Below are 24422 nucleotides of genomic sequence, written 5' to 3'. Positions count from 1 at the left end.
CGTTTGAAATTCATATTTTTACAACATTTGATATTCACTTGATTTCTCATGTAACGATTTTCTTATTTTATTGTAATTAAAAAACAAATGACATTAGATACTTGAAAATTTCACTGAATGTTTATATAAGCAATTTTTATACACCATAAAATTTTGAAAATATTTTGACTTTTTTTGAGCTGTTTACGGAAATTGTCAGTTTTTAAATTTTTTTAGTTTTTTTTTCTTTAAATATCAATAAAATTGTATTTATTGGGTAAAAAAGAGTGAATGCAGTTAATGCAAGGATCTTGATATATTGTTACAATGGCAGTTGAAAATATTAAAAATCCATATGCAAAATTTTTTTCATAAGCATTTAAAGTTTAAAATTTAACAACATTTATCACATTTAAAATGTAATAATTATTTTGTAGTTAAAAATGTATAAAATGTTCTACGTTTATAGCTAAGGATTGAAAATTTAAAACAAGATTCCACATAAATAGGTTATATATAAATTACTTTATTCACCTTGATATCATCAAATATACTTAGTAATATCATAGACTGCTTGACCGTTTTCGCTAAGAATCGTTTTTCTTATACAATGATATGATATAATTGAATTCAAATTTAACACCATCCATTACAATGACCCACTTGTAACCTATTGTACAGCAGAGCGACATCCACTTTTTATTCTTGATTTTTGTGAAACAACGAATTCAATCACATAAAATTAATCTTAATTTTTTCAGTATCTAATCTCAATGTTGATCGATAACGATCACAAGTTCTAATAAGTTGTGCCTTTGGATTTTGTTCTTCCCCTATGCAAAATTGAAAATTTTACTTTACGTTGTGCTTATGAACTATAATATATATAATACATATCTTATATATAAAAATCCCGTGTCACAATGTTTGTCCGGGATTAACTCCGAAACTACTGGACCGATCTTGATGAAGTTTTTTACACTGGGTGTAATTTGGTCCAACTTAAGAGATAGGATAGTTTTTATCTCGATTAAGGCCCTCAATATTTTTACACTGAATATTAAATAATCGAATTGAACAAAGTTTGAATCATATAGGGTTGGTACATATTTTAACGAGGAACTAAGTGAACGGGATCAGCTATAACATATATATATATATATATCATTTATGCGTTTTTGAGTCCTTGAACTTATACTTATAAGTTAAAATTGATTTCACCTGAGGTAACTTTTGCCCGAGCATCGCCGGGTGGGAAAGCTAGTATACATAAATATTATAATATGTCGTGTGTCCACGAAAATAGGGTACACTCTATAGTTAAATTACCCATATTACTCAGTACTCTACTAATACATGTTTCTAAATTCTGTTTGCGGGACATGAAACCAGACTATTGGGTCATCAATCTCGGTGTTTCCGAATCAATCTCCCGCAGACAAAATTCTAAAATGTGTATAGGGTACTGAGTTATAGGGTTTACCCAGTTTTCTTGGACACACTGTATATATAATATAATATACCTATAATATTCATTATGTACGGTTGTTGTGTTTATAGGATTTCTTAAAACAAAATAAAAATAATAAAATATTTTCTTCCAATAAAAAATGTGTGTGAAGTAATTTTTTTAACGTGACCGTAAATATTATTCGTGTACTTAAATTTACATATTTGTATTATAGGTACATATTATTATTTACATGTAACTATATATATATTTATTTACTAAGGTGGGGATACCTAGTAACATAATACCCATCTCTCTTATAATAACCTATATCCATACTAAATTCTTATCACATTATTTTTTACTTATTTTTCTAATAGAAGACTATTTATAGGTAGGTACTTATCTGTGCTGATTTCATATTCTCAGCAAGAATATTTTTTATTGAAAATTAAGATGCTGTAGGATCCTATTATCGTACAGAAGATTAGAAAAGTATTAATAAATATGGGCTATGGAGTATTGGAGTATTGAGTGTAACAGCTTATTATTCACAATATTAAATACCTACTTTTAGTTTTGATAATCGAAATTGTAGCGTAACGCCAACATAATACTATAAAGGCAATACACTATAAAGGTACCCACTGTACTATATTATACACTGTGACCTGTTACTCGCTGTAGTTCACATTTTCACTATAATATTATCTATCTATTTAAATAGGTACTTATAAATAATTATTTGTTGGTTCAAATGTTCAATATTCGACATATGAATCAACCATTTTCAGAATAAGAAATTAAATACATAATAATATTATGTATAGGTTCAAGGTTATTACTTAAAAGAAATAATATATAATCCAGCTGATTCGCAAAAAAAAAAGAACTTTCCTGTGTGATAGAATTTTATATTATCGAATTGTGTGTAATTTGAAACTGGTGCTATTATTTTGTAAATAATAATTTATCATATTTTCCATATAATATACTAATCCACTCATAATTATTATCATAAGATTATAATATCTGTATTCTGTGGACTGATAATCTGATGTATCACAATATTTTTCTTTTGGGCGTTGTTCGAAATTGAGCTTTGCGTGTGTTATAATATAAAGTTTTGATTATATCATATTATCCTACACTCGAAATGACTAACGACTGTTACGTTTTGACATTCACGTAATAGCTTATTGCTTGTATTAGGTACTGTTGACCTGTACGTTTCATATACAAGGCTCCTTATAAATTGTTTAAATAGCAGTTTAAAAATATTAAAAATACATACCTAGGCACAATTTTTTTTATAAGCATTTTAAGTTCGATTTTTGACAACATTTATTGATTTATCAAATTTAAAAATGATTTTGTAGTTAAAAGTGTATAAGTGATTTTAGTTATTTTGATGTAATTTTATAATATTAATTAAACTTACAGGCTACCTTATAAATAATAAGTAATAACAATTATAGGTATACATATTATATAAAAATATATCCACACTGACAAATCGTCTCCGCTAAGAATCGTTTTTCGTATACAATGATATTATATCAGTGAATTCAAATTGAACACCATCCATTATACAGTGACCCACTTGTAACCTACTGTACAGCAGACCGACATCCACTCGCCCACCTTTGTTTTTATCACTTTTGACCCACCGAAGTCCAAAGTACCAATTTCCTTCTAGAAGTCGCTCTCAATGTTGAAGTTCAAAGCATTTTTACTACTTTTAAAGGCAATGTCAGACGCACACACATACGTGCACAAACGTCAAAAACATATACATCATTGTAAAACCAATACATTCATCGCTCCGCTCAAAACCTAAGGTCCTAAGCCCCGGTCTTGAAGAGCTCACATAGATAAAGAAGTACGTTTTTTTTTTTTTTTTTCATTCAAGTACTTCTATATTTTGTTATAAATGTCAAAGATATTTTTCAAAAGATGTATGCTCATCCATTGCCTATACATACGCGTGAATGCGTGAATAATGGTTGTAATGACGGATGAATAAAAATTTCTTACTACATACCGTGATGCGATAGAGAGGGTGAAAAAACGATTGGAGAGGAGTGCAGTGTGAATGATTGTAAAAAAAGTATCGTTTTGTGTTTATTTACCTGGCTATCTAATTTCCCGTTATATATTATACTTACTATGTTTATGTAGCATGTACGAAAACCTGACTAACCTACTTATGATTTTTTTTATTACGTCGTGGCGGTGTCATCGTTATTATATGCGACTGGAAGTCTCACAGCTTGATAACTATAGTACCTATCCAGTGTAGTGAAATACAATATATTAATAGGTATTACTGTATTAGCCATTAGGTACTACAAGGCCGTATGAGCCCCCCCCCCTCCCCCCGAAATATTTTATAGTTAATAAATGTAATTTATGTAACTTAATTATAATAATTCACCATGTGGGGGTACCTAATAATATGATAACTATATTATGTTTGATTATTGATTATATTGTTAAACATTTTATTATAATCGAGCTAATACAAATTCTGATGGTGTTTTCTATAATATAATATAACATTATTATATATATTATTATTAATTATAATATTATTATATTATACATAGATAAGTCACACACGGCTATATTCAATACGTTTTGTTGACAGCCGCGAACCGTCTATAAGGTACTTAATATATTATCGAACAAAAAATGATCGCCCGTATTGCCATTTAATTTAAAAAAAAACTTCATGGTATTGTCTGTAAACAGAAATAGCATTAATAATAATTTTATCGTACACATTAAATAAGTACACCAGTACAAATATTGTTAATATATAACTAACATTTACAATGTCGGTTTTTTTTGTTGTTTTAAAGAAGTGTTAGTTGTTTTTTTTATTACCTACAATGAAAATATTATTTGATTTGAACCCCCCCTCCACAAAAAAAAAAAAGTTGTTCCAACTACGGCCTTGCGTAGGCACTACCAGAGTAACGGACTATAATTTATAATTAATTAATATTTTATAATAAAAAACTACTTACTAGAACAGTGGGACGGTACCTAATGTAGGCTTACAATACAATATTACAATGTGTTCATAAATTATGATAAGACGGGCAGCAAAAAAATAAAATATCAATATTAATTATTTTTAATGAATCACGGACATTTCCTCCCCGCCCCCCGACTATTTTCGGTGTAGTAAAATATTTCCCCCAATATATTTTTGATGAGGACATTTCCCCCCCCCCATTTTTTTTAAAAGTGTATTATATTATTATTTAATATGAAATTATTTTTTTGCCTATTATTGTCTAATATTTTTAAATATTTTCATAAATAGAAAAAAATTATAAATGTACACTTTTGAGCAACTGAACTACTTAAATCAAATTTACAAGTAATTATTAAATTAAAAATTGTTAAATATCCAAAATGGTAGTTTTAACAAAAAAATATATGAATAAAGGCTAAAAACTATGTGTTTAAAAATAACAAAATAATCAGAAATCAAATGTTTTTTACAAAATATATCATTTTCGTCTCGGAATTTTTAGCCATTTTATTAATTATTAAATATTTTAATTTTTTTTTTAATTTTATTGTTTCAAACGGTAGTTCAGTTGATCAAACATATACATTTATTATTATAATCTATTATATTTATGAAAATAATAAAATATATTTTATATTTTGTTTTAAAAAAATAATTTTATATTAAATAATAAATAATACAATTTTATTAAATTCAATATAACTAGTCAGTAATAAACTTTATAAAAAAAATGGGGAAAATGTCCACATTAAAAATATATCGGGGGGGGGGATGTCCTATTATAGACCGAAAACAATCAGGGGGAAAATGTCCATTTGCCATTTTGAATTTGTATACCTAATAATTTACTATACGTATATCTATTGTTGTAGGCATCTATCTAATCATATCTTTTGTGCTTACATTATTTAGAAAACTTAAACAGGTAGCTTTTTGGTAGGATCGATTTTTCTAAAGCAAATAGGTATAATAGTAAAAAAAATTACTCAATATAGTTGCTAAAATAAACTTTGGAATTTTTGAAATTTAAATGAATTACATAATACATCTTTAAAGAAGATAATAACAATAACAATAACAATTATTAATAGTCATACAATATGTTGGGTTCCACGACAAAATATCCCGGTCAAAATATCCCCGCAAAAATATATTCCATGACAAAATATCCCGCGTAAAAATATCCCCGACAAAATATAATATAATAGCTGTTGCGATTAGAAGTAATAATCGCACTTTATCTAATCTAGTAATATTCGTTATTTTGATAATGGTATTATAGTGTGTCATTTTATATCATTGCCTACAGTGCGTGTCGTGAGCATTTAACAGTCTTAAATCAAATTTTGTTACTAACACTTTTTATTTAATTAAAAAATGCTAGAATTTATTAAAAGCCAAAAAGGCAATAATTTACTAATATTTGAAGGATATTATTTTATTCAGTATACACCGAAAGTCTGAAGAAAAAATAATTTGGCGTTGCACTGAGTATATAAAAGAAAAAAATGTTTGACAAGATGTTACACAACCACAGACGACGAATCAGGTTTGTTAATTTATGATTAAACTTTAGGACGTGGATATAATAATATATATTATAATAAATATATAATAATAAAATATAAGAACTGTCGATACCATTGATCTTATAATATTATATCGTTATATGTGTAATCAACAAAAACCCTTCTTAAACTACGTGTAAAAATATGTTACGGTTTTATCAGATTTTTAAGTTATATACAATTGATGACAATTGTAAAACGAATACTGCTCGTACGATTATTCTCAATAGGCCTAGATATAATAATATTATATTGTCATATATTGTCACGATTTTTTCGTAGGGGAATTTCTTGGTAAGAGAGGAGATCATGAACACGCTCCAGATGCAGCCGGATTAGAATCAAAGAAGGTAATAGAACGAATAAAAAAAGCTAGTGATTCTAATCAGATAACAAGAAATATTATAAGCTAGGCATTTTCTCGGTCATCTATGCCAATTGCAGCTAGGTTACCTTCAACTGTTGCGCTTAGTCGAACAATTCAACGTTCTCGAAATCGAAATAATGTACCTCCACCCAACCCTGTGACTGTTGATTCTTTAGTAATACCTAGCGAATATACATTAACCTTAAGTAATTTACCTTTTTTGCTATATGACAGTAAAAATAATGAAAATTGGGATATTAATAACAGAACATTGATATTCACAACAAATGAAAATTTAAATATACTGAATGACTCCGAAATATGGTTCGCAGATGGAACGTTTAAATCTGTACCCAATATATTTAATCAACTGTATACTATTCACGGTAATATTGACTGCACTGTATATCCACTTATATATATATTAATGTGTAATAAAAACAAAAATAGTTATTCAAACCAAATTTACAACCAAAGGCTATTGTGACAGATTTCGAACAAGCATTTATAAAATCATTTAAAGAATTATACACTGGTGTTAAAATACATGGATGTTTTTTTCATTTTACCCAGTGCTTATGGCGAAAATTGCAATCGTGTGGATTAAAGAATGAGTATTCCACAGACGCAATATTTTCCCACGAAATAAAAAAATTATCGGCTCTTGCTTTTGTACCCGTTGATAATGTTAATTCATGCATTTGAAGAACTAATTAACTCCAACTACTACGTAGATAATGAAGAAGAATTACGAACAGTTGTTGATTATTTTGAGGACACGTGGATTGGGAGATCAACACGTGGTGGTAGGCGAAGAGCGCCTACTTTTCCAATTAAAATATGGAATATGTTTGATGCTGTAATGGAAGGCTATTCCAGGACAAACAATTCAGTAGAAGGATGGCACAGAGCGATTAATTCTGCACTGGCAGCTAACCATGTAACAGTGTGGAAGTTCATAAATATGTTAAAGCGAGAACAAGGTCTGCAGGAGGCCAAAATGGAGCAGAAGACAGCTGGTGCACCTCAACAAAAAAAAAAGGCGAAAGTATAAAAATTTGGACGAGCGGTTAATTTTATTGCTGTTGTAAAAGGATATGAAGAAACTAATAACAATAAATATTTAAAATCAATAGCACATAACTTAGTATTATAATAAGTAATAAGTATAATCATTTTTGATCATTTTATCACAGTGTAATCATTTTTTGTATTCAGTAAATGTTAATTTAAATAAATAATTTATAATTACGCGGGATATTTTGTGGGGGATATTTTTACGCGGGTTATTTTGTCATGGAATATTTTGTCGGGGATATTTTTACCGGGATATTTTGACGTGTCACCAATATGTTGTACAGCTAATTTTAAAAATATTTGATATTCGCTAAGACATGACAATTATTATACTCCTAAAATGTAGTCGAGATATGCAACAAATACACATAAACTAGTGTTGCAGGTCAGTCGGAACACTCGGAACACCGTGGCAAAATACGTGGTGGAGGTCAATAAATAAAAGGGACCTCGGTGTGCAGATCTGTGTTCAAGTACACACTGCACACCTAGTTGCTTATCTGTATTCTGTAGCGATATTGGCATTATTTTCTCAACTCCATACCTACCTACGTATTTTCAATTTTTATTTTTTTTCATTCAAAAATGTTGAATTTGGAGTTTAATAATATCTTTTTTTTAAAGAACTTTTGTAATAATTGCATACCATCTACTTTAAACATCATGACTCACCACTGTGTGCACCACCAAACATTTTACCCACGAGCCGCCACTGCGTTGCTATATAAAAATAAATTAAAACATAATCCAAATACTTTTCAACATTTTGAAATTCAAAAAAAAATTAAGTGCCTATTATTCTATATAAGAACCAAATAAATATTAATTACAATTTTGCTGCGAATAAAAAATGTGCCACCCTTTGCATGTAGACGCATAATTCACAGCGCCTATTTTAATTATGTACTATGTAGCCATGTAGGTACCAGTTACAAAACTATGTAAAGGCTACCGAGAGAAGAACATTGCTAATATTTGATATTAAAACGGCCACAAGTATTGTGCCCGATCTTGAAAGATTTCGAGAAAAAAATACGCACGATTAAGTTGTGTACGATTGAGGAGAGAACGCAGGCGCTAGGGCCGTTTAAAATAACCGATTAATATCATCTAAATTAACTTCAACCAGTTAGGAAATAAAATGATAATCTAAGCGAGGTATAACACGATAGATATTTTGTAATATACTAAAAAATAAAATTTAAAAATATTTATAATATTAATAGTCAAAATTATAATAATTAACAGTTCGAACAATATTGTTGTACACCATACAATTATATTATGGCTACCTATTATGTATCAATTTATTAAGTATATAATAAGAAATAATGTATAAAAGGAAAATTAAGAAAAATAAAGCAGATTTTTAAATGTTCAATTTAATTTACAAGTTAATAACAATACATTGTATCTTGAAAAACTTGTCCTATATTTTAGACAAAAATATTTGTATATAATATGATTGATTATAAATACTAGTATTTATAATCAATGATAATATTTTAAAAAAGAGTCTAATTTAATTTAATATCTGTAATTCCATATTTGAAAATTATCTTGTTGATTGTTTTCTTTTTTTACATGGGTTTTAGTACCTGTTTAATTACATGCTTATTGTTAGGTATTGTGTTATTTAGTTACATGTAAAATAAACGTGGTAACTGTAAACAAAAATCATATTTTTGTACACCTATTTTACAATTACATACTTAAAATGTAAACATTCAAAATTTTACATGAAACCATTTTATACTATATTATACTATTTACATACTTGTAAAATATAGAAAATTAAACAATAATTAATGAAAAACATAATGTATACCTTACAAAAAGTTTTCTAATTGAATTGGTAACTAAAATAATACAAGCACAAGTGTACTAAGTCATACACTTTAAAGTCCAGATTTGAACAGAAAAATTTGTTTTATGTTATTTACAATTAAAAAGTTACACAATTTTTGCACATTTCAGGTTCATAAATTAAAGATACAGAAATTGGATAGGACTGAGACATACCAAAATGCTATCCTATAAAGTTGCTCGGTGTCAGAGGGTAAAACCGTGTTAGATGTGGGAGCAGGCATCGGAATACTGTCCATATTCCGTGCACAGGCTGAAACTACAACAGTTGACAAAATCACAGCACAACTATATATAACCATTGTTGAGAAGAGTGAAATTTGTCAAGGAGTTTGTTTTTGGTTTGATGTACAGTTCCCAACTATTGATACCACTCTGAACACTTCACCTTCATGGCCAATAACACATTGGAAACAAACCATCATAGTAGGTACTGCCTATACACAACTAGAAGTAGAAGAAGGTAACGCTGTAATGTTCAATGTAAAACTCCAACGCAACAGTCCGAATTTCAGACATTGCAGTATTAATCTGGATTCTGGACTCTCAACATAAGACACATCCATGAGATTGCAATCAAACAAAATGCAAAAGTATTACAGATGATGAAGATCAAATGACTAAAATGAGAACAGATCATAAATTATAGTATTTAATATATATGATTGTTTAATTATATATTATGTAAATTATATGCGTATAATACGCATTAACTACTAAATTACAAAATTACAACACTTCTAAATACGCATTACTAACTTGCATTAATATGCACTTTAAAAATTATTAATTTATAATATAATAAATATTTTATTATTTTAGTACAATGAACCTATTTTGATTATCAAATAATATATCAATAACGTTCTCATTACTGATATTGATATATTTTTCAATGTATAATATTGACAGTGGTGTATTGGTAAATATATTTATACGCACTGATAAAATATGTATGTAGGTAATCTAAGAAATGTTTTCTCGCTCCGCTCCAAAAACATTCATTAATCCTTAATACGTTTAGTAATTAATATTACGTTCAAATTATAGTATCGTAAATGACGTTATTGCAATTCAATTAGTAGGTACTAATAGGTATTTTAACATTATTTTATTAATTTTCATAAGCCACCGAGCAGTAACTCCATTTTTGTCGAAATCAGGTTTTCGGTGTCTATCCGCTATAAAAATAAGGTAATAAATTGATAAGCAAATAAGATAAGAAGCAAATTAGCATGATGTCCAAATACTGTTTTATTGTTTGCTGAAAACACGATTTTGGAGTTACTGCTTAGTGCCTTATGACGGCAATTATAGAAAATAAAACAAAATCAACTTGAATGTCAAAAAAATAAAGTAACAATAAAAACTAAAAAGAAATAAAAGAATATTATGTTAATAATATTAACATTATATAATCTATTATAGAATTTTCCACAAAGATGTTTTGTATTCAATTTAGGGTTCATCGGTGTTCAATATCTTTCTTGTATCATCAGAAGCTCTATGTTGGCTATTTAGCCATGACTTAATATATACTTCTGGGTACCATTAATTCAGAGGTGGACCGTTTATATTTAAAAACTAATAAGTCAAATTCTTTGAATTTAAAAATTAAAATGGAACCAGTGGTCTATACACCTTACACATTATACATTTTACACACTTGTAGTTTCTTGAAAGTTTAAATTGTTTAATACTAACCTAACCTTACATTTTAGGGAAAATACCCATTATTGCAGTAACAATAATTTATAAATAAATATATAAATAGTAAATAAACCAAAAATAATAAGTCATTCAATTGGCCCATGATAAACACTTAATAGCGTCAGTGGTTACCACTTACCAACATACAACACCGCAAGAAACACGTTTGCCGCATTTACTAAATTGAACTTAAAATACAACGCCTATTGTTATATTCAATAGTTCAATACTTCAATAGATAAATAATTCATTTAAACATCATAAAAATGTTTTCCTATTAACTAATATTCAATAAATAAGTTTTAACTTTTATTTGGTTTTCGGGTTATTTTAGGAGCGTATACCCGTAAAATGAAATTTAAAATTTTACATTGGGTATACGCCGAAAATCGAAAATTTGCTGACGGGTATACGGAGTATCCGTACCCGTACCCGCGTATCCGTACCAATACACCGCTGAATATTGAAGAGTTATTGAATTTTTTTTTTGCAGCATACTCGTACAGGCACTGTCTTAACTTTGCGCATTGCAGAAAAGCTTCGTTAACATGTAGCCAAACTGGTTGGTATTGTTATGGCTACTTGTAGTAGTTTGTATAGGTTAAGAAACACACTTTTAGAAATATTTTGTTAACTTTTAAGTCCCCAAGATTTTGTCAATCGTTGTAAAATAAGTATTAAGTACCTATTTTAACATTTTATACTTTGAAAAATGTTTAATAACTTTGGGAGGGCATCTGTTAGGGGAGAAAGCTCTTAAAGCACCCCCCAATCGCTGTCTATGAAAGTACGCTGCTGCAAGGTACGTCTTGTCAGTATTATAATATGCGTGTAAACGTAAAATCGAAAACTTTGGAAGGATGTAACTTTCAAAATAATGATTCTCGTTCCTAACTTGTAAAAATACGTGTTTCAAAAAAAAAAAAAAATTAATAAAAATGCTGGGTATAGCTAATGTGAATTTATGCCAAATATATTATGATATAAAATTTATGGGTATACTAAATAGTAAATTGTACGGAATTTTAAAGCAAAATTTAATATTTTTATGTACCTATAAATTACTTTTGAGATTATTGATAAAATAGTACGTCTATTCCCATTTCCCAGCTACCATTCACCACTGTACTTGAAAATTTAGTATTTATTATATTTGTTTAGTATATTGTGTGTAAAATAATGTCTACCACCCTCCCAAAAAAAAAAGACAAAGTCCTAATTACGCCACTGTAAGATATATTTGTATTTTATATCCATAGACTTAAAGAAATAGACGGAATTAATTACCCAGAGGACTGGGAGACGCGGTGGTGCCAGACGGATTAAGATAGATAGCCTGAGTTTTATCATAAGAGTGAGAGAAATATTGTACTGTTCAGAGGACTGCCCTTACAGGAGGATAGCTTTTACAGCGACCGATCCTCGTGACAAGCTCCACCCACTTGCACGCGTTATCCTACCTAATGTTCCGTCTATTTCTATAAGTCTAGCTTATATCTTATATATCCTATAGTCCGTGGCGACGACGAGACTCAACCGATGATGACCGGATTATTTTATATATATCTTAGGTACGCACGGTTATCAACAACACGAAGTTATCTTACGTTATTGACTTTAATAAACCCTCTATAAAGTATACTTTCCCTTCTCGCAGACCCTATAAATAAACTCACAATGAATTCCCCAAAATGATTAACAAAACCAATTTATCAATATCCAATATATTATGTAACTCGTTAGTCGCTACAATTAAATAATATAAAAATAACTACGAAAATAACTACAAAAATAACATTATCTGTATACACTATTATAACTACGGATTTAGGAAAAAAAATTCCATTACTGTTGGATACAGCTGTTAAAAATAATAATTAATAAAAATAAAATTATATAAAATTTGATTGATATTATATTATAATATTATCTTGGTCAGATAATTTGCTGAACGGGTATGGGTATTAGCCTTTAGTAAAAATAGTACAGTCAATGGCGTCCCAAAGTAGCCCCCCTAGGCTTTTTCTGGGTCAATTATCATAATCGCTACTGACGATTTATATATTTATATATATATTATATTTATATATTTATTATAAAAATCATGTAAAAGCATGCAAGTACAAATTTTAAAATAAAATTTCAATTTGAAATTTTAAAAACTTCAAAATGGTTCAAACGTTTTAAAATGCAAAAAATTACCTTAAAATTTAAAATTGTTAAAAAATGTGTGTATGTTATAAAACGAGTATCGCGTAGCTATATTCGGAAAACAATGCAAAGTGCATCTAAATCACAACCTCGATCATTACCTATTTACCTATGTAATATAAATATCGCAAAATACTTAAACATTTTTTAAATTAAAAATAAAAACTTTTTTTTCCGAGCGATTTTTATTATATACTCGAAAATGAAAATCAGAACTAAGAATATTGATTTCATATATAGATTTATGATATGTAGTGGATGGGGGCCAAGTGTAGTATTGCAATGTCAACCAAGTTTTTACCTTTTGGATAAAAAAAATTAAATGTCTATAGACGGCATATAAAGTTTTAACTTTTCTAGTTTGTGGTATCAATGACTGAATATGCTGGAAACATTTAATTTTATAAAATACCTAAAATTATCAAATCAATGGTAAAACTTTATTTATTAAAAAAAATGCATTTGCTAATTTAAAATTAATGCTGTAAGATTAAGTTCTAACTATCTATGTATAATTCATAAATCAATTTTACATTCTCTACATTTCTCTATAAAAGAAAACATGTCACTAATAATACTTTATCACTAATAGGAATTTAGAAAAGCGAAACAAAAAATTAAAAATAATAATTTTGCACTTCCCTTGACACATTCCTGCGGACGCGGCCCTTGAGTACAGTAAGTAGAATCTCAATTTGACAAATATAACAGTGAAATTAAATAATAAATAATGTTTAAAATGAAATGATATTTTTAAAATTAAGTATTAATAAGTAATATACTACAAATATCAATTTTATAATAATATAGTAATAATATTATCTATAATAGACGAGCAAAAGTAATAACACTACATTCATTTATATTTAGTGAGAGGTAATTTTGATGACTCAAATTAACAAATGTCTAGATTTTACTGTAAAATAGACGTAGTAGTTGGGTACTTTTAATAGTCCAACATATTTAATATTTATTAATTCTAATATAATTTTGATCGGGAAAGCGGTGTACCTATAACTACTCGTATATACGAAATCGATCTATTTTCATGAAAAGTTGTCCATTGACCATTTTATGAAGTGGAAACGGTAAATAAATATAGGTACTGCGTGTCCACCAAATATACAATATTTGCTTTGGGGATTTTTTTTTCCAATTACCATACTTACGGCCTAATGCATATATTATATTATATGTTATTTCCAATAATTATAATTTAATAATTATTAGACTATAATCTATTTTAAATGTTGAGCCGTAATAGTTTTAAACTTGAAGCTATATAATAAAAAAATAAAAAAATCTTACTTAATGGTGGCAACGAGGGCGAAATCGCACGATATAATAATATTATGTGAACGCATAATAATGGCACACTTACGACCGAATGTCGCGAAATACTTATTCGTACGAACGTACACTGCGGTAAAACGATAAGGCCACTGACGTCGTCGAGAAAACGCACGAGTCTCGACTGTGGACGGACGCGTAGAACGGTCGACGGCAAAGGCCAAGTAAGAACGGCATTCGTTACTAACGATAAAAGAGCGCGTAAAGGCACAACATGAAACCGGGTAGCGGACAACGGCCACGCGGTATCAAAAAATTCAAAAACGCGACGCTGGTGCCGGACCCGAAACGACGCATGGTGCTCTCGCCTCGAGTAGCCGAGAAACACAAAACCGTGACAAAACATTGAGGTATGTCTTTCATTCAGACAATTTTCTGCGAAAATATGGCGTATGGTACACTCCTTATTGGTCGACAACCGATCACATGACTTATCAAATAAGCAGGGGCGGATAAGCCAATCGGGAAATTGGGAATCTTGTGTGGGTCCCATTATAATAATTATACGATATTAAAAAAAAGTAATTTTTTTATAAAATTAACATAGAAATATTGTTTCAATATTTTGAGATCAAAAGTGAATACATGCAAATTAGTAAATATTAATGGAATAATGGACATTAAAAATGTGTTAGTCCAGAAAAAAAAATCATATTAAAATGATAATATAAAATCATAGCCTATATACTATATTATTATTATAGCCAATAGATAATTAATGATTGTGATTTGTGGATAAAATTGTGTTATTATACAGTAAAGACAATATATTAAGACAAGAAATATAATAAAATGTTTTTCCATAAAAGGTTAAGGGCCGTATTCATAGTTTATGCTTATAAGAATACGCCATTCAAGCTTAACATTTAAGCTATACTTATGACTCAAATGAGATTCATAAACGTGACTTTGGTTTAAGAAAAGAAAAAGTATTACTTAAATTAAGGTTGGTCGAGACCTACTTTAAGTATTGCTTGTAGTGATTACCACAAATTTTTACTTTTGAAATTATCAAAATTAGCTTAAGGGGGGGATTCGATACCGTGATTTTCTAACACACGTTCGACTACATAGGATTTTACACGGGTTCTTTGCCAAACATACCAATTGATCTAATGAAGCGATAAGAATTCTAAAAACAGATTTGAATTTGTAGTCAAATCTACTTGAAATCGAGTTACCCACATTTTTGATATTTTTTTTCCTAATTTCTAAAAATGCCATATTAAAAAAAAGTGTTTATAAATTGTTGTATTTCAATTTTTGGAGAAGTTAAAATCAAAAAATCAAAAATGCGGAAAAGTCGATTTCAAGTAGACTTGACGAAAAATTTAAATCAGTTTTTAGAATTCTTATCTCTTCATTAGATCAATTGGTATGTTTGGCAAAGAACCCATCTAATATCTTATGTCGAGCGTGCGTTAGACAAAAACAGAAAATCACGTTATCAAATTCCCTTAATCAATAATTTTTAGTTATTCTTAAGCATCGACTGTGAATACGGTACTTAGAAGTTAGAAAATGTAATCAACTTTTAACTACTACCTACACAAAATTTTAATATTTATATTTATATTATGGTTACAAAATATTTAAGGATATTTTCTGTAAATATTAAAAAATGTATTATGTTCAAACTTCAAGTTCAAGTTCGAAACAGCTTAACCCTATCTGACTAGCCCGAGACCATTATAGTTATTAAATATTTTACTATTTAGGAGGAAAGACCAAGCAAATTTAAAAATTATAATGTATGTGTTATGTACCTCATAATGTATGTGTTAAAAAGCAAAAAAAAGCCGTTTTGGGGAGTAAAAAAAGTAATATTAGCGGTAGACAAATTTATTATAGGTATAGTAGACAAATTTGAAATTATTAACGGCGACTGATTCGATTTATTGAAATTAAATGTGCGCTCTTTTTTGTCATTTTTCTCAGTCGTGGCATAGTTTACATAGCCCCAGCCGCGCCGTGGAAATTAATATTGTTGGTTTTGACTTTTGAAGAATCCCCTAATATGTGATTTTTGCAAATAACCCTATTGCTGTATTCCGCATAAGAAAATAAAATAACGAACCAGATGTTTCGTCGAAAAATCACTGTTACTATAGACAGGTATAGTCAAAATTAATATGTGTAGCCGTTTAGCCCGTGTAGGTATATTTTATTATATTATTTATTCTTAGTCATAACTGTGTATATAGTAAACAATTAGTAGTAGGTATTGTTAAATAATAAAAAAAATGTATTAAATTACCTACCTATGTAGTTGTTATTTTTTCAGCGTTAAAAAACTCATTATATCGATAACACCGAGTACAAGGTACGCTTGCATTATCATTTATCAAAGACATGTAAAGAATAAAGTCAAGGTTTTAAAAATAAAATGTATATTTCTCATTGGCATGACGTCCTTCCTTCTCGCGCTTGTGCTTCAGTGGCCAATCTTCTCGTGACAACGCGAACAACACTGTGTCTGTGTGATCACTGGTCGTGTACCTGCTCGTCCATTTCGAGTTCACTTTTACACCCCTGTAAAATGTATCATAAATAAATGTACATATAGAGTGGCCCGTGAGGATTTACCCATTGAGATATCTCCTGAAATAATGGGTATATCATAATTCTGGTTTTATTATGATTTGCTAATTTGACAATAGTTTCATAATAGGACGATTAATCCTAATTTTTAAACTAACGATGCTAAATGTGATCCGCTGGTCGTAAATTTGCTATACAAGACGAAGACAATAAAATGTTACGTTCCACGTCCTCTTAAATCGTGGTCATGGCGTTCCCGATCTTTTGGAATTCGGTAAAATTTAAATGCCCGCCACATCTTCCAGAAGTGTCACCCATAGACCTATTAACTATAAAAACAATTAATAGTTAATAGGTCTATGGACCTATGGTGTCACCACAGAATATATGAAATATTTCATATATAATAATAATTTCATATATTCTGTGGTGTCACCAATAGATAACCGTTCTGACTTATCACTAAGATAGTAATAATTGTTATCAAATAAATAACAACATAATAATATTATTTTATTGATCGCCGGCTTTTGAATCATTCGATTATTTGAAATTTGAACAGAAATACTTACATTCGTACAGAGTTCTTTTCATACATTTTAGTTAAAAATTACAGCGTCGCGGAAGTAATGCGAAAGCTGTCCCCGCGACGCCGTCGGTGCAAACAGAAAAAAAAAAAAAAAAAAAAGTTAAAAATTACAATGCATAAGTGTATTCTTTTAAGTAAAACATCCAAAGTATCGTCTCACCACATTACTTTAATTTTCATCTGTAAGTATTATTTTCTAGTTGTACTGATTATATTTTCTTAATAATATGGGGTCTGTCTAATTTGCTAATTTGTTCACAAATATAGATTTCAAAAAAATGAAAATTGAAGGAAATAATGGCTAAAAATCTTCAAATTAAATGATTACCCAATTTCTATATTCTGTCATAGAATCTGCGGTAATCATTTCACAATCAGTGATTATAAACAATAGGCTCAGTAAATTAGTAGATATCATGGAAAGAGACTGTCTCAAAACATAATCCATGTATGGGATAGAAAAGTAAAATAAACATTATAAAATAAATTTCAATAATTTACAACAACACTGGTACTACTCTGAGCAAAACTAGTAAATCATCTAAGAGGTAAAATCATTTAATATAATTCATGAATTAGGTATTTAGATATTTTTTATAACTTGACATTTTCAGAAAATTATATTTCTCCAACGATGAGTTAGAAGAAAATGAATAGACAAACAAAGGATTTGGAGACGTTACAGTTGATGATTTTAATTCACCCAGAAAAGCCGTTGAAACTTAATAATGTCTAATTCACACACACACTTATGTAAGTATATTACTCAAGTCTCAGATTTTAAATGTTTGCCAAAACCAAAAGTTACTTAGTGGTTTATCGTTTTTAGTTCTTACAATGAATTATACTTATGGTTTTCAAACTTATAATGTACCATATACAAGGAACTAGGAAGTCGAGCCAATGTATTGACAATTTTTCAAACGTTGACTTTCTCAACGATCATTCCGCCGGCTTAGATCAACTCATACAATATTATATGAAAATATAATACAGAGCTTAGCCTGTTTAGTCAGCATAAATTAATAAATAAATATTTATATGTTACATTCTTAAAATATCCTTAGCTTGCTTTAAAAGTAAAATACAAATAAATGCTTAGTGCTTCTCTATAAGGTTCCTTAAAAAATATTTTTGACAAAATTTGATTTTGTTTTCTTGGTGTGACTAAAAAATAAACTATGGATACATGATTTTTTCACTGAATGTTCCGATCAACATTTTCTATACACCATACAATTTCTAAAACAATTTTACTCTTTGAGCAAATTATAGGGATAAGAAATTTTTATTAGTTATGTTATTACAATTAGTGTCAAAAAAAGTTCATTACTATGTCAAAGAGTTTGAAAATGTAACGCAAGGATCCTTATAGTTTCTATAATATCTGTTCAAAAATATTAAAGATAAATAGCCACTATTTTTCATAAGCATTTAAAGTTCAAATTTTGACAAAATTCATCAACAATATGCAAATTATTTTTTAGTTAAAAATATATAAATTGTTCAATAGTCAAGGGTTTACATTTTTTTAGATTTTTCATAAGTACTGTTCATACTGTACCTACTTGAATCTTATAAAGTATACAAAATGAAATGTTTTTGGTAAAAATTAATTCAATTTACTGTTTTACTAAAAGTAGAATAAATTACTTTAAACAGCATTACTATAAAATATAGGTACTTATATTGTAATGTAGGCTGACAGTCTTTGGCTCTTCGCTCAGTATTGTTTTTTCGTATAAAATGGTATTATATCATTAAATTTAATTTAACACATCCATAATACTGACCCACCAGCCACCACCCACACGACACATAATGTACAGCAAAGCGTAACCCATCTTTTTATCATTATTTTAATTTATAAAATACAAAAACATTGCGAGTAAGTGGCAACTTGATACAAAATAAAGTTCCATTGAAGTGTGTGAACATTGTGAACATCTAAAATTTCATATAGGTATAAACTAATAAGTTGTACACCTTAATTATTGGCATAGGTTAATAATATGAATTGTTTATTTTATATATAGTATTACATTTATTTATTACTCTTTATCTTTCAGGTCCACATGTTGTTGTTTAGTAGATGTGACATACACTTACCAGAATATATCCATCTTTAAAAAGATACCTAAATTGTAGTATTATAAGTTCAAACCAATACAATTTCAAATTGATGAAGTTTTGCTAAAGTGGTAAAAAATGTTTTAAAATCTCAATTCTCATGACTGGTAGTAGTTTTCAAAATTAATTTTGTTTTTAAATAAATTTTAAAAAAAGTTTTAAACAATTATTGTTTTCTTTGGTTCTTAAGAGTATGTCAGCGCACTATTTGTTTTCTCTCTCTGGCCTACGCGCAACATAGACAAAACGCATTTTCGCATAATCGTTTTTTCTATGTTTTTAAGTAATTTTAGAGTAAAATCACCTATTACAAAAAAGATAGAGAACAATATTTTAGAGGGAATGACATATCGGTTTTATATTTTATTGTTATTTGACTTTGTATTCGACTTTAAAAATAAACAAAAAAATGTTGTAAATTTAAATTATGTTTAAATCGTTTTGAAACAATATTTTGAGAAATCGATATGTCATTCCCTCAAAAATATTATTCTCTATCTTTTTTGTAATGAGTGATTTTACTCTCAAATTACTTAAAAACATAGAAAAAACGATTCTGCACAAATGCATTTTGTCTATGTTGCGCGTGGGCTAGAGAGAGAAAACAAATAGTGCGCTGACATCTTCTTAAATAATCATTTTAAATTAATTTCATTTTTTTGATTATCATTACTTAATTCTTAGTGAATACCAAATAATTATAACTTAAGGGGTTTTCTGAGCAACACTTGGACCTTATGTTACATGCCACTGCCTAGAGTACACTAGAAAATAATTATTAAAATTCACAAACGCTGTAACCCATAAGTCTTATAAATTAAATCAAACTTTTAGTTTCGGTATTTGGTATAGTTAGTTGGGTACTAGCCACAAATAATAATAATATTGTTATTATTATAATATCATTGCTGCGCTCAGAATTTAAAATAATATTTATTCAATTAATTTTGTATTCTAATTATTTATTTTGTTTTCAGTTGACAAAAATACTTTTTTTGGAATCTGTGAATGTCTATATAGCAAATTTTGATGCGACAATGGAACCTTTATTGAAAGATAATCCAAGAAATTAGTCATATTTCCTATTTTATATGACGATATTTGTGCCATGTACAAAAAAAAGAAGCTTCTTTTTGAAATGTACATGAAGTCAATTTGCAAGCTGTAAACTCTAGTTCATCAAAGTGACTAAAAGTAATTTTCTAATTAATGTGAACTTTTGTTTTTAGGATCTTGAAGATTGGATGAGATTGACTGATCCTACGTATTAGCATTTTTTACTGCTTCAAATGGCATAGTCAATGAAATCTTGTCAAACGATTTTCTCAAAAGTTCAAGTATCTGAGGCTAGATGTTTTTATGGGTTCCAAATAATGATTGAGAATATACATTCAGAAATGTATAGCTTATTGATACATATATTCAAAACCCGAAAGAAAAGTACATTCATATATTTTTTGGTTATTTTTATTATTCTAATATATGACTAATTTCTCTTATTTTTTTTTATATATAGAGACTTCAATTAATGCTTCTGAAACCAAGCCATGTGTAAAAAAATGGCAGATTGGGCTTTTAAATGGATTATTGGTAGTAAAGCAACTTTGGGCGAAAGGTTAGTGGCATTTGCTGTCGTTAAAGGTATATTTTTATCTGGAAATTTTCCTTCAATAATATGGTTGAGGAAAATAGGATTAATGCCAGGTTTAACTTTTATCCATGACCTGATTTCTAGAGATGAAGTATGTTAACGTTTTCAAGAATAATATTATAATGCATATATTATATTTTATTATTTTAATGTTTATTTAGGGTTTATACACCGATTTTGGCTGTCTCTTATTTAAACATTTAGATCAAAAGTCTCCTCAAGCTGTTATCACACAGATCATTTGTGAAGCCGTGACTATTGAACAAGATTTTTTGACAAATGCTTTACCAGTTAGGTCAATTGGCATGAACTGTGAAAAGATGGCCATATTTATTGAATTTGTTGCTGAAAGACTGTTAATAGAATTGGGATGTCGTATAGTACGTACATTTACTGATCATAGTAAGATAAATTTTAATATTTAATTAAATATGTAAATTATAGGTTTACAGATCGTCAAATCCGTTCCCATTCATCAAACTTACTTCTCAACAAGGAAAGACAAACTTCTTTGAAAGAAGACTAAGCGAACACCAATTACCTTCAGTGGCACTCTGAATCATGTTTGGGAATAAAATTATTTGTCAATGACTTATTTATCATTTTAAGAAAACTTTATTTTTTAATTTTATAGTAAAAAAGTAATGTATTTAAAATCTAAATTAATTATAGCATCATACTTTTCATATTTGTCGTATTTATAGTTTAATTGTAATGTACAATTTAGAAACATATGACTAATGTGTTGTAATTTATTGTTATACTTGCAGCAGTTATTTGTTCATACTAAATAAGAAATTCTAATTAAGTAAGAAGAAATTAATTATAATATAATATAAGATATAACCTTAGGCATATAAAATAATAAAAACATTTTGTTTTTTATGTCTATGGATATAACAGAACTTTAAACTAAATCATGATAAATATATTGATTTCAACTTTTGAACTTCAGTTTTACCGTTTTTTATTTACATTTTATTATGATTAGAGCGCAGATTTGTACGCGTTTGCATATTTATTTTGGTTTATGGTATGATATTCTAAGTGAGCATAGAATTTGTTTCATGACCATAACAATTTAAACTATGAAACTTTTGGGCTGCATATTTTGACAATTAACTCATTGTTTTTCATTTTAATGACTTAGTTTATGGTTTTAATTGCATAATTCTGTTTTTTTTTTTATATTTTTAGACATTTTTGAATTAGTTACTATAGCGATATTGACAAAAGAAACATACTTGGGAACACGCATTGTTTTCTTATAATATATTAGTATATTACTATATATGAGATACAGAAATCTAATTTTTATACATACATTAATTGTTTCATGTCATTCTGATTCTAAATAAATCAATTTTTTATTGCTTTCTTGCAATCATTTCAGTTGTGGCTTTTTAATTTTGAATATGTTTATTGTGAAATAATGATTAAAAAAAAGGTGGGTAAGTGTATGTCGCTCTGCTGTACAGTAGGTTACAAGTGTGTCACTGCAATGGATGGTGTTAAATTTGAATTCAATGATATAATATCATTGTATAAGAAAAACGATTCTAAGGCAATGTCTTTATAAGTATAGGAAGGTAGACCTACCTAATAAAATAATAAAATACATAATGATTAATGTTGTTTAATATGATTTGTAAGTACATAGCTGCAGATTATACCTACCACTCGGTAGTCGGTGACGATTATTTTTGTCTTATACGCGTTCATCGTAATTCCGTTCCGTCACGATAGTTTTAGTTTTCGTTAAACGGATCCACCAAACATTTGGGTTTTAAGAGAACACCGCAAACGTACGTTTTATTTTGGTTGTTTTACCTATACACCTATAGGAAATTGTCTTCAAATTTTCACATTTCACTATTTGATATTGTGATATTATTGGTAGGTACCTAGGTTAAGTTTCCGTTTTAAAATAGATCGATAGGTTACCTAGGTATGTATCACATTCTTTAAATTCCGGTAGTCGAGTATTGGACAAGTACCTAGGTAACTTATAATTCGTATCGTCATTTAACTACTAAAGAATTATAATTTCCCCAACAGTGTCTAGGGCCACCGGCAGGAGAATGCATTATAGAATGTCTATAAACTTGTGGTCTAGTATATGGTTTTAAATTGGCATGTGACCAACAACTGGGGGCTTGTTCTGGAAAATTTAAATCATCTAATAAGATTTATCTCATTATTTGAATAAAATACATTTTTAAGCGATTGTTGTGAAAATCAATTTTTTAATTGATTTTCGTAAGTTTTTGTAAGTTTGTTTTCATATTATTTTGGGGCTTAAGTTTACTTTTTAGATTTGAATTAAATATTTATTGTCACGGAAAATCTGTTAACTCGGTAACGTAGAAGCGTATACGTTTACTACCTACCAAAGGTGCAATGTATAATAATAATAAATTATACGCCAGTCCGAGCAATCCAAACGATGACTTCGTTTCACCACGACCTAATACGTACCTCATTTGCCTATACTATTCGCCGGGTAACACCTTAGGTTTGCGCGAAGTATTTAAAACAATATAATGTTATTAATCTTTATATTTTATAAACATTATACACCCAACTTATTAATAATTACAGCCAATTTTAGGCTTTGGTGTAGTTTATACCCTAGATAAAGGTATTCAATATTTTAGTATTTTACTATAGTTATTATTTTAGATTATAATATCATATAATAGTAAAGGTATGCTTAAATATTTAATGCCATAACCATTCATTACTGGTAAAATTTTTTCCCAGACCTGACGTTTAATTGAAGCATTGAGGGTATGTCACTTAACATACGTAACTTTTATTTTTCCATCTGATATCTATACCATTGGCACCTACGTATACTGTTGCACACCTAAAATACAAAAGTTTT

At 28.5% G+C, this 24422-nt stretch overlaps 1 pseudogene; it reads left to right on the top strand.

Annotated features, from left to right (window-relative positions):
* Nucleotides 1-17412: 17412 nt before the first annotated feature.
* LOC132951408 (ribonucleoside-diphosphate reductase subunit M2-like) lies at nt 17413-22870 on the top strand (annotated as a pseudogene).
* Nucleotides 22871-24422: the final 1552 nt, after the last annotated feature.

This window comes from Metopolophium dirhodum, chromosome 8 (assembly GCF_019925205.1).
Source record: "Metopolophium dirhodum isolate CAU chromosome 8, ASM1992520v1, whole genome shotgun sequence".
NCBI classification, from domain to species: Eukaryota; Metazoa; Arthropoda; class Insecta; order Hemiptera; family Aphididae; genus Metopolophium; species Metopolophium dirhodum.
Note: the sequence above shows the minus strand (reverse complement) of the source record. Positions and strands in the feature narration are given on the sequence as shown.